The following is a 20,978-nucleotide window of genomic DNA, read 5'->3' on the forward strand; positions in this document are numbered from 1 at the left end:
ACAGCATCCTGGGTTATGTCAGCACCAGTGTGACCAGCAGGACAAGAGTAGTGATTGTTCCTCTGTACTTGGCACTAGTGGGGCTGCACCGCGAGTCCTGGGGTTGGTTCTGGGTCCCTCACTACCAGAAGGACATTGAGGGTCTGGAGTGTCTCCAGAGAAAATGGAACTGGTGAAGGAACTGGAGCATGAGTCTGCTAAGGAGCAGCCAAGGGAGATGGGGAGGTGCCACCTGGAGAAAAGGAAGCTCCTATGGGTCCTTATGGGTGACCTTATGGGTCTCTACAACTCCCAGAATGGAGGGTGTAGCCATGTGAGTGTTGAGCTCTCCTCTCAACTAACAAGGAACAGGACAAGAAGAAATAGCTTCATGTTGTGCCAGGAGAGTTTTAGATTGGATATGAGGAAAAAATTCTTCACCAAAGTTGTCAAGCACTGGAACAGGCTGTCCAGAGCTGTGGTGAAGTCACCAACCCTGCAGGTACTGAGAAGATGTGAAGATGTGGGACTTGAGGACATGGGTTAGTGGTGGGCTTGGTAGTGCTGGGATGTTAATAGTAGCTCTGTCTAATGCTGATTCTCTAGTGTCTCATAAGGAATGTGAGTTCATTCCTAGTATCAGCCTGAACATAGACACAGGCACTTTTCTACCTGCTGGCCTATTTCCTTCTGGGAACTTAATGTCTTTCAGAGTATTCAGGTATCTCATTCAAATCAGCCAGTGGACATTAAGGTTTTTACACAGGCAGAGGTAGACAGTTGCATATCCAGCATGGGTCACATAAACCTCATTTTCCCAGGTCAGCACAATAATCCATTAGTCACTGCCCTTTTCCACCACAGCTGTGGCAAGGAAGGGCTGTGCTTAAACCACCTCACTTCTGTCCATCCACATCTGGATCTACCAACCCATTGTACTCTTACAGGGTGAGAACCCCTGGCTCCCTTTTCCTTTCCTCTGTGTTTCTAATTCATTCTTGGAACAGCAGCAAATCCCACCCTTCTCAGCCCCCCGGGTCCCAGAGGAGCAGAACACTGTTAATTAATTCTAATGAACATCAGACAGCCACTCTCTCTCTACACTGGGACAGGGGTTACTTTTATCTTCATCATTTGCCTTCCTTGATCTGATTTCCCCCCAGCTAAATTAAATCTCTGTCTTCTGTTTCAATTGATTTTTCTTTTCCTGCTCTCTTTTTAACTGAAGTAAGTTTACATAAATGTAAAAGTAACAAGACAAGGTCTCGGAACAGACACATCAACTATTTAATATGGCACAGCCTGTTGTAGAGCAATGGTAGTGTAGTTTAATTTGTGTTTTCATAACTCATTCAGTTTCCCCTCCCCTCTTCCCCCCTAACCCTGAAAGCTAAATTATATTTAAATGTCATGGGGTGCTGGGAGATTGGCTGAAGCTGCCTGACCCATTGGACCATTCATTTGATGCAAGAGCCATGAAAGATTCAGATTTATGTCTCAAAAGCAATATTTCTTGTATTAGCTATTTATGGATTTACACATATTTTCATTTCTCAACAATAAATAAAATAAATAACAGGCACCAAAATGCTGGCAGCACGACAGAGACCTTTATAGGATGCAGAACAGGAACAAAATTAAAAGCAGAGAAACAGTAAATAATTCTGTGGATCTGGTTTGTGGCACATGCATGGGTAATTGCTGCACTCTGGGTTTTAAAGTCATCATTATATCTGTGTGGGGGTCAGAGAAGTTGGTGTTCTCCAGAGAGAAGGAGGCTCTTTCTGTAACATTAGACCACCCTTGCCTGGGAATCTGGCATGGGCAACAACCTGGGGATAAGACAGGAAATAGCTGGAAAACTAATGGGCACCTCTGGTTATGAAAGCTATTTCTTGGAAATAGTAAATCTAATAAACTTGGAAAGAGTTGGCCTCGTGTAGGCAAATGTGATGGCTGCCAACAGAAAACAGACGTAATTATTTGAAGAAGAAAAATCAAAACCCACAAGATTTCAGGGGTTATGGATAATGAGGGGCAATATTTGTATCTATTTGGACAAAAATACAATGCAACAAACCTTCTGGACTGTGGGCAAAATATAAAAGTATTTACACTGCCTGTTGGATACTACTTGGAGATGGCCAAGGAAAACCCTGACTTTGGAGACTCCTTGTAGGATACAGTGGCTCCAAGGATTTGGCCCTGTTTGCCTGAAGCTGTAATAGAGGGTGACAACTTGCACAGCCATTTTCCCTGGATGATCTCACTTCTGACTGTCCTTGTCCTCCCAGTTTTACTTGGATAAGAAGGTTCCCATCAAGAAGCAAGTTTAAGCACATGCTTAGCTTTCACCACATTCAGCCTAGCTCCTTGGTTTTAAATCACTGCAGCTTCTGGCATTGACTTGTGGGATTTAGGCTTAGAGCCAGGACAGATGTGTGCACACAAACAAATACATATATATATATATATATATATGAACCATATAACATTTGCTGTCATGGTAGCAGCAGGATGTCTGTGTGCTGCTGCTGCCCTGGTAACAGTGTCTGTATGTCTGCACACCTATCCCGAGCTGCCATTGGATGGGGTGTGGGATATATTTAAAGGAAATAAGTTTTTTAAAAGCACAGGAATAAGCAAACCCATCAAGACATCTGTCTGTCAAACCATGATCCCTTTTACACATCTCCTTACAGCCCCTACATGCAGTTCTGCTCTTTTTTATAACTAGGGAAGACTGAAGAGTATCTCCAGAGTATCCTTTTTTTTTCCCCCTGAGCTTATCCTCAAAGGCCCACATATACTAAACAAAGGATGGATAAAATTTACAGGGGAAATAACAGCTTTACAACACAATGAAATGTGGACATCAGTGAAAACTGTTTTATTTGGTGAATTCTTTTTTTCTCCAAAGAATGAGTGCAAGAGAGCACATCCATAACACACCAGGGAGAAAGAAAGCAGTGTGAAGTCAAACACATCTACCTTGGTAAAAATCATGGTCTAGTCCATTCTCCACAGCAACCACTAACAATTAGAGAGATTTCTGAACCCCCAATTTTCTAATATAATACTTAATAACACAAAGCATTAATACCTAACTGTTGCAGTAAAATTAATAAATTTCTTGGGTGCCTGCAGAACAGAAATAAGTCAGCCTGCTCAAGTTCATACCCAGAATTCAAGGGAGTCATTACCACACTGGCCCTTTACTGAAAGCTTTCTTGAATCATTAGATTTATGTGTAGCCATAAGTTATCTTGAAATTAATAGTTCTGCAGATTTCAGGATAAAAATGCCAAATACTAGGCAATAAACATCAATCCATTATAAAGAAGGAATGTAGGACCACTGTATGTGAGGGTCATGAGAACACTGCTTATATCAGAAAAAAACAAAGCTGTTACTTCCATCTTATTCAGTCATGCCCATGAACTCGGAGATCCTTGAAATTCCCCTCCTGCATTTTTCTTGCATTGATTTAACAAATCATTCTCACTGGTTTTATTAAACTGGAAGTGTAAATCCTGGCCAGACTGCCATTGCACCACAGTCAGTAGGAATTTTTATTTATCAGTCATGAAATTAATGCTTGAAAGCACACAATAAACTACAAAGGGAGAGTGGGAGAAAGAACAAGTATCAGGGAAGGAAAAAACACAACAAAACCCCCAAGAGACAGGGTTGCATTAGGCTGTGTTTGACTGCAAATGCCTCACTCATGGCAGCACTCTGCATATTGTTCTTCAAGTACTCATGCAACCAAAATGTGGGAACTCTCCCTTTGGAATGGGGATGAACACTTCAGCTGCATATGAAATGGATTTTTTCCATACTTAAAAAGTTTGATTAACTGTGCCTGCCTTCACATCCCTGCTCAATCCAGTGGTGGTGTTTTACAGATGTTCTTGTTTGCTGGTGAACTTGGCCAAGAAGTGCTGCAGACTCACTCCACAAGGGCTGGTGAATCCCCAGCCCCCAGTGTAACATTTCTTATTGTTCCAGTTCTTGTCTAACACCAGATTTCTACAGAGAACCACGTGTGATACCAGCTCCTGGATGCCTTTTCCTGCAGCTTGTACCAGTATACACAGCAGAGCTGGGTTTCACCGAAGCCTGGTAATGAAGGGCTCTGTAATGTATCAACTGAGCCTTAGAAGGTCTCATCTATAATAAAATTGTGTATTTACAAGGAATCTGATTTTATGAGCAATGTGTAAATTCACGAGCATGAAGAAATTCTCTTAAGAATGGCTGATTTCTGCAAACTTCTTCTGCTTTCATGGAACAATTCTATAGAAATCCAGGGGGGAAAATGAATGTCTCTGAAGAAGTTTGGGGTGAGAAGGTTAATAGAAAAATCATATCTATGGTGTGCAATTTATTTTTTTCGGTGCACCTCGATATAACATTCTCTAGGCAGCTAAAAGGGAAAAAAAATCTATCAGAAAGTAACATTTTCTAATCTAGCTGGCTGTAGTTCAGCCCAGCAAAGAAATAAAGATTCTCTCATCCCAGGAATCTAGCAAGTGTGAAAAGCAGATAGGAAATAATTTGTCAATAGATTTGCAGATATCAATGGATGCAAGAGGTTAGAGAAAGCACAAACCTCTGCACAGACCTACAACTTGTCTAACATCTTCTTCAGCTGCTCAGGGCAAGCAAATAGTTTTCCATGAACCTTTTCAGTGGAGGGCAATAAAGAAGCAATCCTTCAGCAGCTGCTGCCTTGAATTTCTTTTCAGGTGTTCTCAACACTGGCACCTCTCCTCTGCTGCATGGACCAAATTCCAAAGGAAGGATTCAAGTAAGAGACCAAGGGGAAAAAAACCATCTCCCTGGTTTAGAAGTCTGTTCAGTAGGTTTCTTGTTGAAAACGGGGTGTACTTTTCCAAAGTTTGCATTTGTAATGCAAATGTGGGCATCCTGATGACCAAAATAAGTCAGTGTGGGCACTTAATTCCTCTGGCCCCTTGCAAATTCATGCTAAGATCGCTGATCCAACAACAAAGGGAATGCTGGGAGCTGATCCAAGCAAAGCTCTGATTTAAGCTACTATACACCAAATCACAGCAAACACTCCAGTGATTTCATCTGCTGTGGAAAGAAAGCCCTAAACATCAGTAAATGCCCCAGAAATTAGCTTTCCCTGGCAGAAAGGTTTTGTGGGTTTATTTATAGCCTATTCGTCCTCATGGAAGGCAAGGAACAATAATCTAAACCAGAGTCAGCAGTTCTGCTGCAAGTTAGAAAATATGTCATTTTAACAACTCCATTTTCTCCTGGTCCAAAACCCCTTTGCCTTTTCCTGCTCTCCTGCCTGTTCGCCCTCACACACTTCACACCATTTTCATCTGGGCTAAGGGGTCCAAGCTCCAGGAATTTGCATCACTGCTGAGCAATTTTCACCACAACACAGAGAGCACAGAACTGCTGAGAAGGCTCAGAAGGTGATTGTTCTCTCCCAGAAATACTCCAGTAGAAGTATCTTTTTTTTCTTTCCCTTTTGGGTCTAATTTTGCCTTGGAAAACCTTCAACATTTTTGGGGAAAAGTGTTCTTTTTCCATAAAAAGGCCTAGTCTATCAAAAAACCCTCTTGAGAGAGAAGAGACAGGCTCTAAGATATATTCTCTGGGTAGTGACACAGTATTATCAGAACCCCACATCTCAGCCCCTACCTAAAGAACTCCCTTTCTCTATCCAGCAGCCTCCAGCTCATTCCTTGGTTTCCCTGTGAGAGAGAGCAGGAGGGTGTAGGGAAGCTATAAATAAAACTGCAGCAGGCAGCACCAGCCTTCTTTACCATGGGAGGAAAGAAGAATGCAGTTGTTCTTGGTTACTAATTGAATAACTGAATTACAGAGGCACCAGAAACCCCAGGGCTGGGTTCAATGATGACCAAGTGCTGTGGAGGAGCTCTCCTCCTCTCTCTCTCCACACCTCCAGAAAAGAAAGGACCCCAATTTTCAGCAGTTCTGTGCATGAGCATTGTCAGTGAGGACCAGAGGGAGAGAGGTTAATTTCTGCAGTCAAGGCTCTGGAAGTGATGCCACTGTGTATTTAGAGTCAGCTTCTCTGGGCAGACATTCTCCCTTCCACAGCAGGGGATGGATGCAGTTTGCAAACCACGCCAAGCCGGGTCGTGGACTCCTGCCAGGGCACCAAGGCATTTTCCTGGGGATGGCAGAGAAGATGATTCCAGGCTGGACTGAAACCTGCTGGAGAGCTTCAAGGAGAAAGGAGCAGCAGGGAAGAGCTGGCCCAGGCCTAAATTACAACAGGTTTGTCAGAGCAGAAGCAGAAAAAGGGGCAGAAAGATGTGTTCTGTGTTTCTGAAATAAAGCTGAATGCCTGGGGTCTGCGTGCTTTTGGCTTAGAAAGGGGACAGAGCAGCTCTAGGAAGCAGACTGTGGAGGGCTCCCTGTTGCTGTTTGAAGAAGCTGCTGGGTGAGAGGAGTGTCAGGGCTGCAGGGTATGTGAGGAGAGGAGGCCACTGGTGCAAGGTGGGCTTTAGGATTTCATCCATGATTGTGGCAGAAAAGGATTGACAGGAATGGGCTGACTTGTATGACCACTTCAGTTCAAGCAAGAGTAGGCAACATGGAGTGATTCTTTCCTTAGACCCCACTTTAACAAACTGTTAGTGGAAAAACTCCGCCAAGACATAAGAAATGTTTTAAATTTCTGCCAAGCAATCCTGCTTTGAGCATGTAAAGCTCCAGGCTCCTAAGACAAAAGCTGACACAAATTATCTGCTATACAGAAAAAAACCAGATGCTGTAGTGACCCTGTGTTGTAGAGCCATATTCCCAGAAAAGAGGGGAGTAGCTATGCCCTGTGCAAGTGTAGAACCATCACAGCACGTGGGTTCCTGGGGCAGGACAGACAATGAGGAGTTTCATGTTTTGGAAGAAGGCCTGCAGGACAGCAGACCTGATTATCAATGAAGGGATCACAGCCCTGAGGTACAAACCACTATCAACTTCAACCTCTGCAAAATCCATCCCATGCATCCCTGGGCTCCAGTGCACCCCCCAGCACGCCGTGTCTCACTCCATGGATTCCAGCAGGGGCAGGAGGACACATCACATAACACTTGGGCTGAGGTACAGCCCAGAGGCTCAGCTGTGTGCCAGAGACATTTATTCCACATGCCAAGGCCTCCAAAGTCTTGTTAACCTCAAACAAACCTCTTCCCTCTCCCACCAATGGGAATATCACCGGATAGTTTCTCTTCTGTACACATGATCTTTTCTTTGCTGGAAATCTCAGGTTTGAATTGTTCTGGAACTCTAAGCTATCTGGCAGGTTTAACCATTGGCTGTGCCACAAGTGAGAGGATAATTCTGATAAGGGCACCTGAGATTCACCCAGATTCTGGTGATCAGTGTATAGTCTGTGTTTCACAGAAGAAAATGGTTTGGCTGTTCCCACTTTAACAGCAGCGAGCAGCAGAGCATAAGGAAAGGAAATGCAAAGTCTTAAATTAATCCAATTACTCATGCCATTAATTTAGATTTACTTGAGTAGTTAGAGCATGTTAAATAAGCAAAAATTGATTAGTTAGATCATGTTCATTTGAAATTTGTCCATGACTGAATGGATATTTATTTTCCAGTCTAATGGTAAAGGTTTGCCAATATGTTTCTGTGGTATTTAAAAGGAGACCATTCGATTTTTATTCATCTTGGATTTGCAATTATTCCCAGGATCATTTTCATCTGCAAATTTCATTTTCATCATTTCATTCATTTCATTTTCATCATTTTCATCCTTTTTTCCTAGATAAGTGCTGTGCTGATGACAGATGTAGGTGATGCTTTTTTGCACGTTTCAATCAAGCTAGACACACTTACAAAAGAGTTTGTGTGGAATGAACCCTAAGGTTTGCCTCTAGCTCATGTGAAAATCAGCTACTGCCCACAAGAGCCAGCTCTGATTTTTACTCTTGAGGGAAAACAGCAAAATATTACTTGAAGCCTGAATCAGTTACAGAACTATAGCACAGGGACAATGGAGTCTGAATGGGCTTTGAAATGAAATCAAGCCAAGAAAGTGCTGGTGTAGCAGACATGCATGCTGAGGCAGCTGAAGAACAATATTTCATATTGACTATATCCCATGCATTAGGAGAAGGGGGGAAAACTGATGATTTTATTTAGAAAGGAATATTTTCCTAGCTCCCATTTCCTCTGGATAAAATCACCATTGTCCCTGCAACTCAAACTTGTCTGGAGGTGGGGACCTTTCTTTCTCCCCACCACACAAAAAAATAGATGCAACTTTACCCAAAACTTCCCTGTGAACTGTTCTACCACAACCTTTTCCGTGTGTTAAACTCAGCAAGCATTATCTCCCCTCTGAATTGTTATAAGTACTCAATCAAGAGTGAGAAACAAGAAAAGAGTGAGAAATAATTTCTTCGGTGCCTTAAAAATCTTAATCTGAGCCCAGGTAAAATGATTATAAAGCAATGTGCTTCTTAACCACATTACTATTGGCCAACATTTCCTGTCCATTAATAAGTTTTTGAGATTGCCTCATGGATAAAAATGGAATTTAAAATATAATTTACTATTTCCTTTACTGGAAACAGAGTTAGGAAGCAGGTATATGTAAAAATAGAATATTCACTTAGGATTGAGGATGGGGGGGTGTCTACATAATTTTCTCCCCAGAGGGTACATCTTGATTTTCATCAGACATTGGTGACATGTTGTGGGCATTTGTTCTCTGAATACTGTATTCAGTTCCAGTCAATCTGGTTTTTGTACACTATTTTTAAGATGGAAAGACCTTAATAATATTGAGATAAAGCCCAGTTCTCCCAGCCATGGAATATGTGTAGGCAGAGCAGAATATTAAAATAAGCTCTGTATTGTGAATTGCAGTAGCATTCTACCCATGGCTTGTAGAAAAAGAACAAAAGTTTAGGTGGCAAAATTGGGCTGTTCTTTGCAGCTTTTATGTTCTTATTTCATTTGGTGTAATTGTTTTTCAACTCAGTTGGTTCCAACTTTTTCACTTTTCATGCCTCGTAGTGCCTAAGTAAGTCTTCCTTAAAAAAATGCCCTTGTAAATGAAATGTCATCCTCATCAATGTGCTTTTAAAAAAATTGAAGTACTCTTTAGTTCCTACTTGGAAAAAAAAATCTGATCTGGCAGTTTAGGATTATTGCAGTTGTGTCAGGTTATATTTCAAGAAGACAGCTCTATGTGCAATCTTCTAATTAAAATGAAAAGATATTATCAACTTATTAAATTAGCTTCCCATCTGGTAATTTTGCCATTTAAAATAAATTTTTTTGTGCTCAAAAAAAATCTGAAACCAGCATAACAAGTGCTAAACTGATCTTAATACTGGCACTGCAACAGAAGTCTTCCAGTGGATGAGGGTGACATTGGTGTAGGGGAAAGTTGATAATCCTCACACGAAGTGTAGAAATGGAAGATGAGAGCCACTAGTGGGGAAGGGGCAAAAATGATGAATGTTTTATTGTCTCTAGAACAGGTTTTATTGTAAGGATTTTCCCTAAAACTCACGGAATCCCCCTTCCATCAACTCTGCATATAATGTGAATGACTCCTGCTCCTATCCTTAATAGCATGAGCTGGATTTAGAAATAGATGTATCTTGTTAGTGTTTATCACATGTGAATATTTGATAAGCCAAAAAGGAGGGAAATTTCAGCTAAGTAGTCAATGCATTTCATGCAAAGCCATCCTCACACCCCTCAGTTTGCTCTTGGTACCCTCCAGCAGTGGCAGCAATGAATTTTTGGTAGGGAAGGTGGAGGGTCAGGTTGTCAGACCTGGGCTCAGCTGCATTGCCGTGTGTCCCCTCCAGAGATGGATGTCAGGAATGTGGAGCTTCCCTGCAAGCTGTGACACTGCCAGCTGCCAGCACTCAGCCTGGGTCCCAGCACTCAGCACTCATTTTCCCCTGCCAGGGTCAGCACCAGCAACACACACCCCAGACCAATCCATGTAGTTCTCCTTTCCTTCATCCCAGCACTAAGGGATGTGCTGGGAGCCACGTGCTGAGAGCTGAGATGTCTCCAGATGCTTTGGGACCCTGGAGTGCTGCTCCCCAGGGAGAACAGCAAGAGGAATTACTTCTCAACAATTATTTCAGAGCGTTCTGATCCTTTTAACTGAGGGATTAGTTTACTTAGGAAAAAGAAATGAAAAGAAAAAAAAAATACAAGGAAACGCCGATGCAGTGTAGCTACATGAGTTTTCACTTTAAAAAATCCTAAAATAAGGCTTAAGTTTGAATGATCTTTGATTGAATTAATTATTCTCTATTTTGTTTGTTTGCATCCATGGGAATTTGTGTGTATAGCTCAAAACAGATTTTTCCTCCTTTCTATCTAATTCTCATCTGGAAAATCACATTGTAATGCCTTGCAGACTTCTCAGGACTATCCATAGCTTATCCAACAATGTTTTGGCCAACTGAGATATTAATAAAGACCAGCTCTGTAGTCATTCATACATGTTTCCACTACCAAAAGCTACACAGGAGGAAAGAAAGAGTTGACAAAATAGGAGTCCACAATCCTGAATGTTTTATGAATCCCAGAAGAATTTCTGGGAAAGTGAAATCAAATGGATAGCATCTGCTGTACCTGGCAGAAACAGCCTAGAATAGATTCAAGTCCTTCCAGGCTCATTGCTTATGACTCAAAGCCACACTCCTGAAGGTGCAGAGGCTGTAGGGTCTCAGAGAGGAAGGATTGGAATCCAATGCACCAGTTCTGGGGAGCAGGGTGACAGAATGCAGGCCAGGTGATGAAGACAGGTCCATCATCTCAGTGTTCTCCCTTTTTTTGCCTTTCCACTGCCTGGAGTTAGTAAATAAGGAGAAAAATTACAAAGGAACAGCTAGAGAAAAGCGTCTGCTGGAGGAGAAAGGAATACAACAGGAAGAATTACACAGCTGGCTGTGAGAAGAGCTTTTGGTCAAAGGCTCTCCCAAGTGCTGTGTTCATGTCTGAGAATGGTGATGCTGAGACAGGGCAGAGGGACAGAGCGTGATGGGCAAGAGCACAGCTGGCAGCACAGCCAGGAGCCCTGCACTGCTCCCTGCAGGCATTCTCCTGTGCTCAGCTGTCAGCGAGGGCCAAGAGCACAAGCTGCACCCTTGCAGTTTACACCGGTGACAATTTTCAGCCATTTTTCCCATGAGGAAAACCCACAGGGATTTCTATATCAGTTTAATGGCCCATAGCTTAGCTGAGTGGTCCTTAGCAAAACCTTCACTGTGTCAGAAGAGCTGTTGTGCTGTGTTAAGGGAGGGATGATTTTACTTCAGTTTTCTGCTACATTCAGAACACACTTTTTCCCCTGTCAGTGAGTGCCCCCATCCAGTCATAGAGTGCAGATTCAGAAGAATGTGTTTCCATCCAGTAATGGGTCTGGGATAAAGACCTCATCAGTCTGATATCCAGTTGGGACTCTGGCTCAGTAGTGATGAGGCAGTAACATTAATGATGGATACTAAAGAAAAAAAGAGAATTTTGGCTCTTAAATTATTGTCTTCTGCTCCCTCCCCATCAACCCTGTCTGCACAGGAATGGAAAAATAAAATCAGAGGGAAGAATTCTGTTAGCAGACAAGGCAAGAAATTCAATACAGATGACATTTGCTTTGCAGAGCAATAAAATAAGCTCCATCTGTTTAACACTTAGGTACTTTCAGATAGGATTTAGCACAGAACATTTAGAACATTTTCAAAACATTGCAATGTTAAACACTCAACCCTCAGGACAGATGTGGGGTAGAGATGAGGAATTTGAGGCAGAGGGGTTGAACTGTGGCAGAATTCCAATTAGGATTCTTGACTTTTGGGTTTTTATCCCAAGAACAAAGTGTCTTATTCTTTTTTGCTGGGCGAGGCACCCAGCATGGCAAAGGGCAATCAGCATTTCAGCAGTGAACTGGGCATCTTTTAACTTGTATTCACCAACACTAGAGGAGTGGGACCTCAGAGAGGTGATCCTACATGAGCCACGGTGCCTCACACCTCCCCAGCTGTCAGGATTCCTTGGGTGCCAGGGCTGTGGACCACATCCTGCTCCTGTCTCAGCAGTGCTGTGCTCATGACAGCCAAAGTTTGCAGCCCTAGCCAAGGCCTTCCTGCGTGTGACACTGATGTTCCCGTCTCTGCTGCTCATTCTTCCAAGTCACAAATACCAAAAGTCTGCTTTTAAACAGGGAGCTCTTTCCTTGCTGCAATGAGTGTGCCAGTGTTTAGCATGTCAGGGCAAGTCATCCCCACAGAAGTGCACATCTGCCTTCTGCTGAGATAACATGAGATCCCCAGCTCAGCCTTGTGCAGGAAATGATTCAATTGTTTGTAATTAGATTTAAAGAGCAGCAGCTCCTTCTCTTCTGCATGGGACAGCGAGGTCCTAGGAAGGGCTACTAAGGAACCAGAGCAATTAGCATGAGGGCACCTAATCAGCTACTGCAAAATGGCCTGAAACACAAAGGAGAATAAAGCCTCGGCACATGCTGTTTCTGACACAAACAAAAGCTTCAATTAATTTTGGAGCAATATGCAAAATACCTATCACAGTTTCCTGGATGTTCAGAAACAACAGCTGCTCTTTTTGTGTCTGTTTGTGGTTGAGACCTAACAGAGGTTAAAAGTTCATTGTTTCCATTATCCTCAATATATATGTATATATACATAGCAATTCACAGAGGTATGGTGAGGTTGGGTGCATCTATTGGCATTTTCTTCCAAGAAGGGGGGCATGCCTGTGTATCTCTGCATGATGGAAGGATCTTGTTCGTTAGCTCAGGATGCTCATATTATGTATATTCTATTAAGCACATATTGAATATGCATCTCATTTTCATTTCAATTAGGATCTGAGGGCTGATTTCATTCATGACTATTGATTCCTTCCAGGCCATTTGCATTTTATTCTGTTCATTATTATTTATAAGCTCTGTGCTCTCTGAGGAATTTAAACATCCCTCTCGTGATTGCCCCCAGGTGATGAATTGTGCACCGTCCTTCAAAAACCAACACAGCAAGCCCCACATTAATCCTCTGCTCTTTCTGTGTATTTATGGGGCTTTCTGTGTTTGGCTCTGGTGCCTTCTGTTGGGTTGGCAGCAGGTGATGCTCTGCACGGTGAACTCGATTTACTGCATGACAAGCTGTGCTACCACCCAGAGTTTTCCAGTAGAAAGACATATTTCAGCCCAGCTCCGGTGGGAAGTATTTCCCTGCCCTGTCAGGGCACTGGGTTGCCAGGAGCAGTTGACAACGTGACAGCTGAATCACAGATACCTCTTCTCTTCAGAAAATCACTCCCAGCTTTTGTCCCTGACTCATGAACCAGGACAGGAAACACTTCACTCCCAAATCCTCTCCCTCCCCATGGACTCCCTGCTGCCTGACATTTCACAGCGTCATAGGATTAATTACACGTTCTCCCCATTTTTATAGGAAGGCTGTGTCCTTTTGGGCAAGATACTGTGATTTATGTGTTTTAGAGAAAGGTTTTAGTTCAGTGGTTTGCACACACTGATGTGTGTGACTGAATTTGCTGGTCCCTGAACTCCACAGTGGTGAGTGAAGAACTGGGGATTCTTCCTGACACGTGAAGGCTCCCCAACGCCTTTTGATGATTTGACAGGTACTGTCTGAGATCAAATTTGCACAATCACTAGTTTGGAATGAACAGACAGGAATCTTCAAAAGAGACAGAATTGCAGTTTAAATTGAAAACAAGTTGTGTTTTCATTGGAAGAGCTATGCAATAATTAATTGCTTACTTAAATCTTTTGGCTTAGATCTGAGAGGTCTTTTGAGAGATTTAAGTCTACACATTAAATCTGATAAGAACATATGCTCCTAGATTGTTTTGATCTATGCTAGCAGAGCTGGAAGGACACAAAACTGTAATAGAAGTAAAATACAAATGGAATTTTTCCAGATGTAGAGGAAAAAAGTTTGCTTGATAGAATTTTGATGCAAATGGATAAAAAGCAGAGAGGAAAAAGACAAAGGGCATTAATTTTTCTTTCAACAAATTACCCCTTTGTCCACAGTTCAGGGTTTCACACACCCACCAGCTAAAGCAATGGCATCACACCACTTGTGAAGTCAGACAGGAAGAAATGAAACCCTGGCTATCAGGTCTGCCAGCGTTTTTCTCCATTCCCATAAGGATTCCTGTGTGATCATATCAAGGTGTAACAGAAGACACAAAGTCCCAAGACATTTCTCCACAAGCTCATGTTAAGGGCAGGCTTAAGTTGGATGGATGTTATCTAGAGATTACATCCCTGACTCTCCAGTGACTGATTAATAATTACATCCTGGCTGCTCCTAAGGGGGATTAACATGGAAGGAAAGAACTCAGTGCTGAGGATTCCCACACCAAAGCAGCTTCTCAGCCCATGGGCATGTAGGATAGATGGATAGGAAAGAAGGGAGGATGAATGCAACAAAGAGAGGAAATTAGTAAAGCTTTCACAGCTATACCAGGCAGTGTTTAACTGAACAGAAAGAATGTGATCTTGGCCAAACTTTTAATTTCTTACAGCAAAAGGTACATAAGAATATATACACTTGCAAGGAGGGAGCACAGGCTCCATAAGATGCCTCTGGTGTTTGCTCTTTCTGCATTAAGTCCAGGAGAGTTAGTTTCTAGAATTGTTTTTGCCCATGGCCTGACACATTCTGCCCTGAAATCCCAGCCAATTTCTGGGTCATACTTGTGAAAAAATCCATCATATTATTTGGATTCCCAGGACTTTGTAAGGTGAGGCACCCAGCCTTAATTACAAACTCTTATAATAAAAGTTGCTTATTCTTGAAACTGTGTGTGTGTGGGGGGGAGGATTTATTTCCAAACAAATTATCAATTTTGCCTGTACAGAGCTGCATCTGAGAAGCTCACCTCTTTACTGGCAGCTTCTATTCGTAGATACATTTCCCTATTTCATTGTAAAAGCAGAAGCCCATTAATATCAACATACAGAGGGCTCTATTAACACCAGAGAATACTCTTGGTAAGAGTCAATTATGCTACGCATACCCCTTTAAAAAAAAGGTTTGTGATTCTTTCATATGTAAACTGGGTATTCCCTAATTTGTTTTGAAATAAATGTCATTAAATTGTCTTGAAATAAATTCCATTTGTCTTCAATAAATGCTCTAATGCATCAGGACTGATCAAAGGTCTCTGGTCCTTGGCTCTCCACTGAAGATGCCAAAGTGGTTCATGCTTCCCAAAACCACTCAGTGTGGGTATTTCACTCCTTGAGTGTAAGTTACCAGCACCCTGCACAAAGGGAGAGCTGGGGGCTGTACAATGGAGATAAGACCCAGAAGGAAGCACTCACAGATGGCAGTTGCCATAGAAGGTACAAAGGATTCTTTAATTAAGTCTTCTCTTCCCCTTATTAAAATTCAGGAAAGATTACCGAGGAATTTGTACTGTATCTGGAAAACAAATCATAACAATTACAGCAGACTGCCCCAGGCTGGCTAGATTGTAGCTTATTATTCCACACAGGCTGGATAAATGTGTAAATTTATATAGAAGGCTCCTGCATGTCATCATCACTGTGCAAAGACTTCCTGCTTGCTGTATCCAGTTTTAGAAGGAAGACCAGCTGGCTAGAGTCCCTTGAATTATTTGCTGTTGTTGAATTTTTAAAACACATATAAATTATGTCTCACATTTACAGTTTATCTCCAAGCTGTCAAACAGGGATTCATTCCTGCTCTTTTTGATGCCGGCTGAAAAGCCATTTAACTCAGTTAACTCTCTGGCCCCACATCCCTCAAACATCACCAAAAACAATGGCTTTAAGATTCCAAATGTGTGTTTTTTAAATGCCACAAGGCATTTTTCCCTTAAGGAAAAAGCAAACTTCACAGCGTAGTTGTTTTATACCTATGAGCTTAATTACCTTACAGGCATAAACCAGGAGATCTGCACACGTCCATAAGGACAGTCTGTATTTCCCCCCTGACTGATTAAGTGGTGGGTCAAGTGGGGTGTGTGAATCACTCATTATATGCATTTCCTCTTAAAAGGGGAGCTTTGAACAAAGATCAGGGCTAGATTTGATCCTCTTCATCACATCCTTTGCGCTGTGATTCCACAGAGAGGACTGGAGCAATGGTGTGATTTATTGGCAAGGCTTATGGATTATAGTGCCACAAGGGACTGTCAAGATGATCTTAGCCAACACCCCTGCATAAACCAGACCAGAATATTTCTCTGAATTAACATCTGGATGAAGGTCAGATGTTGGAAAACATGTCCATTTGTAATTGAAATCTATCCATCAGTACATAATCCACTAACAGCCCTGGGGAAATGAAGCAGGAACATCATTTTGGGACTTGCAACCACCTGTGCCAATATCCATGCCTGGCCCATCTCTCTGCTTTTACTATTCTGATTTTATACCTGAGACCTCAGGCTCCAGAACTGCACAGGGACCTCCTTCACTATTCTCCTGGATATATTACAATTATTGCAAGTTTAAAGTAATTTATATGAAACTGGTTCAGTGTATGTTTGCTGTAGAAAAGAGGAAAATGTAGATTTTAGAAAGATAGTGCTTATGTTTCCCAAATGCAGTGAAATAAATGTGAGGTTCTTAGTCTGTCTCCAGCCTGGCTGTGGTGACTTCACCTTTTTTGCAAGATTTTAAATGTTCAGATACATGCAAATCCCATTTGCAAAGAAAATACCAGGCACTTCCAGAGTGCCTGAATGCTTACACCATTATGTGAGCACTTTGCAAATATTTTAAATTCTGCTCATTTTGCCAATGGCACCTTGAAGCCAGGACTTGAGGGTGTCAAGCCTTCATGTTGGCAGCCAAGTTTAGCTAAATCAAACAGATCCAAGGAACAGTACTCCACAACCTGCAGGTAGAGGCATGGACTGAAATGTGATGCGACCACGATGAGAGACTTGGCAAAGAAAAAAAGTGAGAAAAACTTCCCACAGGATGGTAAAAGACATAAGGGATTCTGGGCTTGTAGTGTTTTGTTGTGTTTTTTTGGTTTTGATTTCAAACAACATTTCTCATTGCATCACTGTGGAAATAATCAAAAGAAAATAATCAGCAACCTTCTCCAGAGCTAGTCTTCATTCTTGCTTTTATTTAAAAACAGACTGGCTGGACTTGTCCAATAAATCAAAGTCTTCAGCTGATGATGAAATTAATAAATAAGGCGACACATTTGCTCTCCACTGCAGATGAGATTTCCCACTTTCATGCTTCAGTTGCCTGAAGTAAGAATGCAAGAGAGGAAGATTTTTTCCTGTGGTGGTAAGGAAAGCTGATGAAAGATTATCTTAAAATCCCTCATAAGGGACAACCAAACAAGAGACAGGGTTTTTATTTTTTCCTTCACTTAAAAAAGATAAAAACAAATGAGTAAACAAAATAGAAGTAGGCATACTTTATATTGATTTTCCTGCTCTGCCTGCAGGAGGGCATTATTCTCCCAGGGACTGCAGGGGGAGAAGAGCTGGGATGAAGAGATGAACAGGGACCATGGGAGTGTCAGCAGGGCACCAACACTGAGCACAGCTCCTGCTGAGCTCCTGTCCATTCAGGTCACTCCACTGAGCACTCACAGCCCTGCCCCTAAAGATGTGCTCATTTAAAAAATAGGAGTCCTCCGGTATTAAAAGAAAAAAATAACCAATTATTGTTGCTGGTTCAGAGGAGTTTTGGATATTTTTACAACATCTGGAAGGTGTGAAGCACATTTTGAATTTCAGCTGAACAAAAGAGCCTCCAGTTCCTTGGGTGAAAATTGTTCTGCCAAGTTGCAGGGTGGCACAAGAGACTGATGCACTTCAAGGATTTGAGAAAGAAATTCCAGCCCTGACTCATATTCATGAATATACATGCACATGATCCTGCCATGTATTCTTTATTAAAATTACCTCATTGATAAATACTGAAATACATAAATAAATAAATATCTCATCAATGTAGCTACAGCATTTTTTTCAAAATTTATTTTAACAAAGGGAGACAGGAGGAGGTCTGTGAATTCTGCAATATATTCTTTGCAGGGATAGAAGCATCTGGGAAAATACAAAACATCATTGCTATTACTTAGAAGATGGCTTAATTATATTTTTGACAGAATGTTTGAAGTTGGACGGTGTGGTGCATTCTTCAGCAGCTGATAAAAGATTGCAGCCTTCCCTTCAGCTTGATAGATTTGGAATGTCTGTTGTACTAGTGCAAGGAGGGAAATTTTCTGTTAAGTGTTCTTAAGGCAATGCGGAGCTTCAAAAGAGAAAAATCTCTTTCATTTACAGGACAAAAAAATTGAATGTGGTCAGTGTTTAACTTGTGCAGAATACCAAAGTATTCACTGGCACACAAATCTGTATCTCTCCAATACAATTAATTTTTTATTATTATTAAGAAATAGTGTTTTCCTTTCAAAATAAATGGAAGAGGAGGGAACAATCATAGAGACCAGTAAAGCCATCTTTAAAAGAATAGATTTGCATTTTGTTTGAAAAATAAGACAGGAGGAGAGGTGTGATTTTGGAGGATCTTGGTCACTAGTGATAGTAACAGCAAGAAATGGTGCTGCTGACAGACTGCTCCTCTGGGCAGCTCTCTCTGCCCTCTTCTTTCTTCCATACAAAGCAAGTTACTTCTGACACACAAACCTCCCACCCTCACATATGTATTTTTTATTTGTATAAAAGATCTTGAATGCTTGTTAAATGTTAATTTGTAGATTAAAATATGCACTGAGTGCAAAAGTTTTAGTAAGTCATGACTAATATAAGCAAAGTGATTTTGAAAAATATTTCCAAGATCACTGTGATGTGAATCATAAGAATAAAGAAAAGATGTTGCTACAGATAAATTCTCTAAGGAGCTAAATAAGACATCCCAAAAATACTGTGAAATAATGACAAATAAATATGAAAATTCAGTTATTTGTTTTCTAGAATAAATTGACTTGGAAGATATGCCTAGCATTTTGTTCTCTGTCCTGCCAGAACAAAGAGACTGTATGAAACATTTAACAAAATGTTAGAAAACCTTTGATTAGTCCTAATTCTTCTTTGATTAAAAATAATTAAGCATATCAGCTCCACATTTCGGTTTCTGTTCAAAATGCTGTTACCTTTCAAATTTAATATGGTTCATTATACACACTTAGCAAAAATGACAAGGGTTAATTAATTTTTTCCATTCTCAGTCTTGTCTTAGTATCAGGGAGAGCCTGGATTCCTAGTCCTTCCTTCAACAGGGATGCAAGGATGCTGTAGGATTTGCCTCCTACAGCAAAAGGCTCATTATCACCCACTGTGGTGATGAATTCTTGGGCTGAACAGAAATTTCTCAGCTGTTGAAGAATGTATTAAATGCTCCCAATATACATTTTAGCAAGTTAATGAATATATATATATGCATGTGTGTATATAAAAATGTTAACTTATAAATAAATTTTCCTCTCCTCTATGAGTTTTTTAAGCCATAGTAAGTTAACCCCATAAGCCCTGGTTAACACAATTTTACAGAATTTCTGTTTATGCCAAGGGAATTACAAGCTGGTTGATGCCACCCCTGAGTCCTGGGCTGGCTGAAATCAGGAATTATGGAATCTACAATTCATGGGAGCTTCTCAGAAGCCGATGCAAGACAAAACTGATGTTAACAAGCTGTGGGATGAAAAAGAGACAGGAGTCTTCAGACATGGAAAACCCTTGAGCTAGACCTGGCCTCCTTGATTCATAGCCACCACTCACATTAATTCAGCTCCTCTGCATAAAAGACACTCTGTTCTCTTGGATGTCCAATCTGTACCAACACCTACAGCAGGATCCTTCCATCTGCAGTGAGACTGGAGATCAAGAGGTCTCATCTTTAGATAGAGCTGGTACCATCCCATCTATCTATCTATATCTGGCATTTCAGTATTACTGAGTGAGCACTTCTCAGTCTATCATCCTTTTAGTCTCCTTACAGAGGAAGAGATCAGTAGCACATTCAGGCAATTCCCAAATGATGAAACCCAGACGTGGTCCCTGCACCCTGCTCTTTCTCCTGGCTCCATGTGAATCTTTGTTTTAGGACAAGGCCCTCTCTAAAGAGCAGGTGCACTCTTATTCCAGATTTCGGCTACTCAGCCTGGGGTGAGATCCTAGCAAAAATAAGCTGGTCTGTACTTTAGAAGTAAAGCTCCTTCTTCAGACTTAACTCGGTCTTACAGCTTAACATGACTCTCTCAGACACCTTAACACGACTCCCTAAGACACCATCCTCTCTAATAACAGAAAAAGTAGAACAGATGTCTTAGTTTATTACTTTTTCCTTTCCCTGGTTCTATTGAAACCTCAGTTTTTCAGAAAGCAGAGTGTAAATCAATGAGCCTTTTCCCTATAATTATCATCAATAGCTGCACACTACAATTTCCAGCCCAGAAAGCAGATTCTGCCTTTCCTGTAGTTTGATCCCCTCTCTTCTTCATGCTGCTGCCTGCAGGAGATTCAGAGGGTAGCAAGGCTGTGAAAACTGTGTGGGATGAAACCCTAAACAGGAAAGAATCTGTTGTGCAAGATGCCTTTTGTCAGGTGAAAATTGCACTTGTGAAAAAACACAGAAACCCCAAAGCTTGTAGTTAAAGAGTAACATCTTTAGCTCTAATTTATACTGACAGCACAATAGAACTATTGCTCAGGCTCTGCCTGCTCTCTCCCCATCACAGCAAGGGTTTTATTAAGTGATAAATCAATTTCTACAAGGCAAACTGGAGATTAAGTCCTTATCCAATGTTCATTTGCAATTGAAAGCAAACAGAAATACCCTGGGACAGGGGCTCGGTGACCCTTTTCAAGGGCCAAGATTGAATAAACTCCCCAGATGCCAGCACAAGGCTGGGATCAGTATTGCAAGTCCTGAGTGAATGCTATTTCTCAGAATCTGATCAACTCATGATTTCTTCTTTAAA

The sequence above is a fragment of the Cinclus cinclus genome, chromosome 13 (genome assembly GCF_963662255.1).
Source record: "Cinclus cinclus chromosome 13, bCinCin1.1, whole genome shotgun sequence".
Classification (NCBI taxonomy): Eukaryota; Metazoa; Chordata; class Aves; order Passeriformes; family Cinclidae; genus Cinclus; species Cinclus cinclus.